We start from the raw sequence: 7,808 nt of genomic DNA, 5'->3' as shown, positions 1-7,808 counted from the left end.
CTCTGGTGGTGCGTTGGATTGGCAAGATGAGATTCTGGATTCTGAGGTGGGTTCCAAGTTGAGGGGTATTGTTTGTCATCTGATGTCTTAGACTTGTGTGGGTCAGTACTCGGGTACGGGAAGTACCACAAGTTGCATGGAACTATGAGTAACAGATGACGGGGGTCGGGGTTGAGTCGATCTTTAGTTAGGAAGGTAGCATCCTCTTAGGGTTAAGCGAACTTCATTACTTTTGTCTCACATCAAGCCGATGTGGTTATAGTAAGAAGGAAACCATGGAGGCTGTTGGGATAATGCAACGGATGACCCTAGAGGTTCAACTGTTGGGTCGAGATCAGACCTGGTACTCAGTGTTAAAAAGGGATGCGAGGAATGGATGACCAAGGACACTTCAAAGCGAGCACACTTATTCTTTTGAGTTTGAGGGCAGAGAGTTGGGAATTCTTTGTTCAATTGGGTTCCGATAGCAGTTCAGTGGATGAGCCCTGGTGGGACGTGAACCCTTCCATTTCTTGGGTCGAGATTCGGATGGTTGTTATGTTTGGTATGAGGGATCGGTAGCCGATTGGTGGATTATGTTTGGAGAAAATCTGAAGGGTTGGTTTTCCTCCGAGATTGGGAATCCCTGTTGGGATCCTGGTGTCCAGAGAGGATGGAAGCTGTGTGGCATGAGATCCTATCGATGGTGCCAACTGGTTATTGGATTCGATCGGTATGTGGAGGAGCGATTTCGAGGGCGAAATCTAATTTAAGTGGGGGAGAATTGTAACATTCTGAAATTTAGGTACATCTCTTAGACCCTTCTTCTTTATCAGGTTGTCAAGTTTAGCCCTTAAAGGAAAATGTATGTCAATTGAGTACGCTGGGCGTACTGAAGAGTACGCTGCGCGTACCCATGCGCTTATTTTGGAGGCAGACTGACCTAGGTACGCTGGGTGTAGCTGGCCCAGATGCAAAAACCTAATTGTGGCTTGACGGCTATAAAAGGAATGATATGGTCTTGTCCCCAGCCACCATCCCACAGAGAGAAACCCTAGGAGAGCTATATCATCGTTCTAAAGCTTGTGTGTGAGTGTTCTTGAGTTAGAAAGTGCCTTTGTGTGATAGTAAAGAAGAAAAGGAGGCTCTTGTGGAGGCTAGATGTTTGAGTACAAGCTTGGATCTGAGTTCAACAGAGGGTGGAGCTTCACTTGGAGGTAAAAAGCTTAAAGCTTTCCTTATCATTTTTTATTTGTGCTTCTTGGACCAATTTTTAGAGTTTTTGGTCCCAAGGTGGAGACTTTATGAGCAAATGGTCTCCATAAGCTTAGATCTGCCCTATTCCAGAGTAATATGAGTTGTGGGTTCATCAAAATCCAATCTTGGATGTTAAGATTAAGTCATGCATGAGTTTAGGGCTTAATGGGGAAAGAGGTTATATGTTTGAAGTGAATGGTGAGCTTTACAGCCATGCAAAGGCTTAAAGGTTTCAACTTTATGGCTTAAGTGGCATTAGAGAGCTTAGATCTGGAATATGAGCCTAGGTCTTAATGGACTCAGACTAAAAATGAAGGAAATATGAAACTGGGACTTACGCTGGGCGTAATCCGACTACACGTTGTGTAGGGGGTCGAGTTCCCCGATTTTGGTTAGCCGGAGTACGCCCCGCGTACACGAGCTTATACGCCCTGCGTACTGCTTGCTGTTGACTTTCGTTGACTTTTAGGGTTTTGGTCAACATGTTGACTTTTGAGTCACGGAGGGGTAAAATGGTCTTTTACCCTTATGTAGGATTATAGGAAGGGTTTAATCTAGCCTTTGAGAGTCGTTGTTTATCTGAGGAATTTGTTTATGTGGTTAGGCGGAGGCTAGATCAGTATTTCGAAAGCGAGATTATCTGAGTTACCCGAGGTGAGTCTTCTCACTATACATTACCTAGAGTGGTATCTATGTGTAGACCGGAGGGTCTTGTGTGCTATGTGTATGTATGAGATTATGTGCATTGTGATATATGTATGTTATGTGTTGTATAGACCGGACCGGAGGGTCCAACGATATAGACAGGACCGAAGGGTCCAACGATATAGACCGGACCGAAGGGTCCAACGATACAGACCGGACCGAAGGGTCCAACGAGCTATGACCGGATCAGAGGGTCCAACGAGCTACGAGATTGGATGGTCCCGCTAAGACACATCAATCGGAGTGTCGTACTATAGCCTCGAGTGCCAAATGTGTTGTATGGGTCATGAGTTGAGTGGTTCATTGGGACGAGTGATTCCAATTCTGGGGCGGACCAGACTCTCGGGTTTGAGTTTTGCTTTAGTGGTGCGTTGGGTAGGTGAGATGAGATTCCAGATTCAGAGATGGGTTCCATGTTGAGGGGTATTGTTTGTCATTGATGTCTTAGACCTGAGTAGGTCAACGCTTTGGTACGGGAGGTACTGTAAGACGCATGGAACGAATGAGCAGTAGACGATAGAGGTCGGGGTGAGTTGATCTTTGGTTGGGATTGTAGTATTTGCTTGGGGTAAAGAGAACTATGTGACTTGTGTGTCGCAACGGGCTGAGATAGTTGTTGTGAGAAGGAAGTCGGCGAGACGTTCTGGTGCATGCTTTGGGTAAACTTTGGAGGTTCAACTGATGGGTCGGGAGTTGACCTGGTGCTCAAGTGTTGAATGGAATAGTAGGGAGGAAGCTGAAGCTTATGATTTTAGACGACAAAGGATATTTATGAGTGAGCATGATTATTTTCTTGTTTCTGAGGACAGGGCGTTGAGAGTTCATTGATCCGGTGGGTTTCGATTGCAGAGCAGTGGGTGGGTCTCTGGTGTAATGTGACCCTTTTCATTCCTTGGAGTGTGATTTAGATCGTTTAGTATGTCTGGTGTGAGTGATCGGTAGCCGATTATTGGACCTTGTTTTGTGAGAATCGGAGGGGCAGAGAGTTATCAGAGTCTGTTATTCAAGGAGCGAATAACATGGTAATATCTTAAGAGGGCGGTCTGGCAGTGGGTAAGGCCACTAGAGTTTCCAGACTTTGGAGAGCCAGAAGGAGGTATCTTAGCGGCAGAGGGGTCGGTTTTGTTCCGAATTGAGGAGTTTCTGTTTGGATTCAGGTGTCCATGGAGAAAGATATCGGGTTTGGTACGAGATCCTTTCAGTGGTGCTTTTCGGGTTATAGGTTTCGAGCTACGTGTGGTTAAGGAGCGATTTCGAGGGCGAAATCTAATTCAAGTGGGGAAGAATTGTAACATCCGGAATTTCAGGTATGTTATCATATGGTTGAATTCTTGAGGTTTATGGAGTGACTCGACGAGTTGGGAGTCCAACTCGCCGAGTAGGGTCGATTTGTCGTGTGGGATTTAATGAATGGACTTGACGAGTTGGGAGGCAGACTCGGCGTGTTGGTGCTAGGCAGAGAAACCCTAATTTCCTGGGGTTAGGGCCTATATAAGGGAACTTATGCCCCCATTTCCGCCTCATCAGTTACCCTACACCCCTGAGAGTAAACCCTAATTTCTATTTGAGCTAGAGGGTGAGAGAGAAGCTCATATTGTGGTTCTTGTGCATCATTTGAGGAAGAGGATGAGGTTATCAAGCAACGAGCTGGAGGTGAGGTTGTTGGATCCAGTGATTTCCTGTCCAGAGCTCCTGAGGAAGGTATAAAGTCTTCACCTTTCTTCTTATTTCGGATAGATCTCATATTTATGGAGTTTTAGGGCTTTTTGCCATCTTTTGTTTGGGTTTTTTTAGTAGCATGAGTTATCAAAGAGTCCTGACCTCAGATCTAGAACTTGTGAGGTCCTTAGAGTCTAGGTGTCCCAACTTTATTCATCCATAGGAGGTTTTTTGGGCTTAATCACTCATGTAGGGCATGTATTAGCATTTTTGGAGCAATAACATCATGCATGAACGTAAAGATCGAAGCTTTACGTGACTATTGAGCCTTGAGATGACATATATAGTGTTTGGAGTGATAGATCTTTTTTAAATCACCTGATTGAGCTTTGGGTCTGAATGAACTCGACGAGTCGGTGAGCCGACTCGACAAGTTGGTTAGGGTTTGTCCCGAAGAGATGAATCGTGCGATGGCTCGGCGAGTTGGAGGTCAACTCGACGAGCTGAGCTGGAAGTTCACGAGACTTCTGAGGATGTAAGTGGACTCGACGAGTTGCATGAGTGCACTCGACGAGTCGGGGCAAACATGGACTGTTGACTCGAGTTTGACTTCTGTTGACTCTGGGGTTGGTCAACATGAGTAATGGAGACCATGGATGGGTAAAATGGTCTTTTACCCAATTCAAGAGTTAGAGAGAGAAAGAATATCCCTCAATTATTAGGGTCGTGTAAAAGATTATTAATTAGAGATATTCATCCCTTATGTTAGGCAGAGGCTAGCTCGAGATTTGGGTGTGAGGTTATTTACTTGTTGCTTGTCAGGTGAGTCTTCTCATTATACATACCTAGAGTGGTAATCAAGGTTGTGTGACTTAGTATCTTATATGTTATTTGTGTGTTGTGATATACTGCATTATTTCTATGTGATTTATGTTATGTATTATTCAGAGTTTACAAAGTTAGGACCAGAAGGTCCACAGAGTTAGGACTGGAAGGTCCATAGAGTTAGGACTAGAGGTTCCACCAGAGTTGTGGGACTGGGGGGTCCCACTAAGACACATTGACTAAAGGGTCATATGGAGTTATAGCCTCGAGTGGCTAATTTGTTGTATGTGGTATTGTGGGGAACTCACTAAGCTCCGTGTTTACCGTGTTATGTGTTATGTGTTTCAGGTTTTTCTCAGGATCGCGGGAAGGCACCGGATTGATTGTTCACGCCAGTAGAAGAGTTATGTTTTTGAGGATCCTGGATTTTTAACTGAATAATTGTGGAGTTGCAAAGTGTGAATTAAATTAATGAGATTTTTATGAAATGTGTTACGAGGATTAAGTGATTTTAAATGAAAATTTTGTTTTGAAAATTTACGGTGTTACAATCTTGAGCTATGTATTTCAGAAGACAGGTAGCAAGTATGACCTTTTCCCCATTGGGAAAAATGCTAGTGCGTAAGGCGTTAGCGACATCCGCTAACCATCGCCTGCTTGCGATCGGGTCCTTCTCCCTGAAGTATCCCGAGCCCCACATGCTCGGAACTCCCTAAAGGTCTACATGGGAGTCCCAATAATTCCACCATATTAAACCGAAAAGCGCTCAAAAACTCATCCAAAATCTCTAGAATATCCACCTTGATCATACCATAGATCTCAGGAGTCTGCTCAAGTATGCTGCAGGTAATCTCAGACAAAATGAACTCCTGCGTCTAATCATCCAACTACCCGACTCCAGAACACGAGCCCGAACCCTCACCAATACCATAACCACTATACGGTCTGCCTCGAAGAGTCACCAAACTGAAAATAGACCATACAAATCATCAGAACATGTATAAATAATATAGAGGAGTCTCATACTCTACAAGCTCCCTGGTTTTATCGCAGATTTTATTCGCTCAAGTACGAATCCTCTACTTCTAGTAGTACGGGCCAACACAACCTTCTACATCTATCCGTACTTTCCTCAAGGATTGCCTTGAATCCTCTAAGTCACTTCCTATCCATACATACAATCCTCAACAAGACAAGGCTCCCAACACTAAATCTCTTCCTAGGTTTTCCAAGGCCAACCACCACATTACTCCCCACCATCAGCTGCAGAAGGAACTCCCTCTAACATCCTCTAACTAGCTCACAAATACAATTACATGGTGTCGAAACCAAATAATTCTTCGAATGAAAGGTCTCACACTACAACGGTTGGACTCAAATAAGAGTTATGCAATAACGTAAAAGCCTAACCTTCTAAAATTATTTATTCTTCGTAATATGTAACTTAGAATATTCGCTTACTAGTTAGTTGAAGTTAGTGAGAACTCCTAAAAACCACAAACCAAGCAGTATTTGAGCATTGAGTAATTGGAATCAAGCATAACCTAAACATGCCATCCTATCATTGGCTGATCAGTACTAGCATGTAAGTATACAAGCTCATACAGTAGGCATATAAAGGCATCTCTCCTAACATTCTCTCATGCAAACCCTAAGCAGACCCTTAGCCCTAACTAGCAAGCAAATCATAGATTCATAAATCAAAGCATATCATAAAACATGTATGAACATTTTGGGAAAACTTACGGTCGATTGCATGCATCACACCCTTTTTCTTTTATTGAAAACCCTTTTTATAAAACTTTTTTTTTGAAAAATTCTACCAAACCCTCAGTTTGAGTTTAGACACACCGAGAGTACTCCCGAATCGCTCAAAGTAGGGCTCTGATACCAACTTGTAACATCCCAAAAAATAAGACTAAAAATTTAGATTTTTAAATTAATTAAAACCATCATCCTAACAACATCATAGAAACCATAGTGTATCAATAACATCCAAGTACATCAGAGTGATATAAAAATGCGGAACGATGTGGTGTGTGCACTGCAATCATCCTGGGCTCGTGCCATTCAAACCAGAAGTACCTGAAACATAAACTGAATACTATAAGCACAAAGCTTGGTGAGTTCCCCAAAACACCACATATCATACATATCAAACATATCAAACCTTGGGCCAGCATTGGTGCCTTCAACACGTTAAACACAGTTGGGAAACTCACCTCTAGCTGTTAAATCCTTCAAATAAATCTCGATCTGCTGGTCCGGAAAATCCCCGTGCTAACATCATCAAATAATATCCAATTAATAATTGGATCACGACCCATAATCAAGAATCTAAGCTACTTGTCCAATATCTAGGGTAAAAGATCAATTTACCCCTTTTCTTACTTGGCCCAAAACCAAGGCCCGACCCATTTGCTCAAAAGGTCCAAACTCCTAAATGGCATCACAAGGCCCAAGAAGGCCTGAAATCCAAATTGGGCCCAAAAATTATCATGGTCCTAATCCCAAGAAAGTTCATAGTCTATCCATGGCCAAAAGTCATAAGTCCAATGGCCCAACAAGGCCCAAATCCTAAAAGCCCAAAATATGTCCTAAATCGAACAAGTCAAACCGAAGGTCAGTTTGCTGAGTACGCGGGGCGTACTCAGCTCATACACTTAACGTACTCCTTCCGGGGCCAGTGCGCGCAACGTACCAACTGGGTACGCCCAACGTACTCCCCGGATTACCAACCCAACCCATTAAGCACTTAATTTCTTAAGCCAACATGCTAAACTCTCATATTTGGTTCTAAATGGCGATTTAATACGTAAAGTTTGCAACTTTACACCCATGCATGACTTAATAAGGTCCAAAACTCGAAAAGAAGCTTAATAAGACTCTTGACACTTGCATGGACCAAAATAACCCATAAAGGTTGCATTTTTATCACCAAAGGACCTCAAATAAACAAAGATCTTGTTGAGTCCACTTGTGTTGCGTGTTGGGCCTTATGTTTTGTATCCGGATTGGGCTTGTCCATCCGTGATTTTCTAGATTAGTTAGTAGGGTTGTTATATATATATATATATATATATATATATATATATATATATATATATATATATATATATATATATATATATATATATATACATATATATATATATATATATATATATATATATATATATATATATATATGCATGTATGCATTATATAGAGTTGATTTTCACGTTCTTATTTTTGTAACCCTAGAACACCTCTACAGTCGAAGTTCTTAGTCGAGCTCTTCTGAGGTGTTGAAGTATTAATCATACGACTTATTCAAAGCCATACTCATGTTCTTTATTTCGTTCTTAATTATTAACTTGCTTAGAATCTATCGATCCTTATAG

The sequence above is a fragment of the Lactuca serriola genome, chromosome 6, assembly GCF_051521515.1.
Source record: "Lactuca serriola cultivar US96UC23 chromosome 6, Lser_US96UC23_V15, whole genome shotgun sequence".
NCBI classification, from domain to species: domain Eukaryota; kingdom Viridiplantae; phylum Streptophyta; class Magnoliopsida; order Asterales; family Asteraceae; genus Lactuca; species Lactuca serriola.
Note: the sequence above shows the minus strand (reverse complement) of the source record.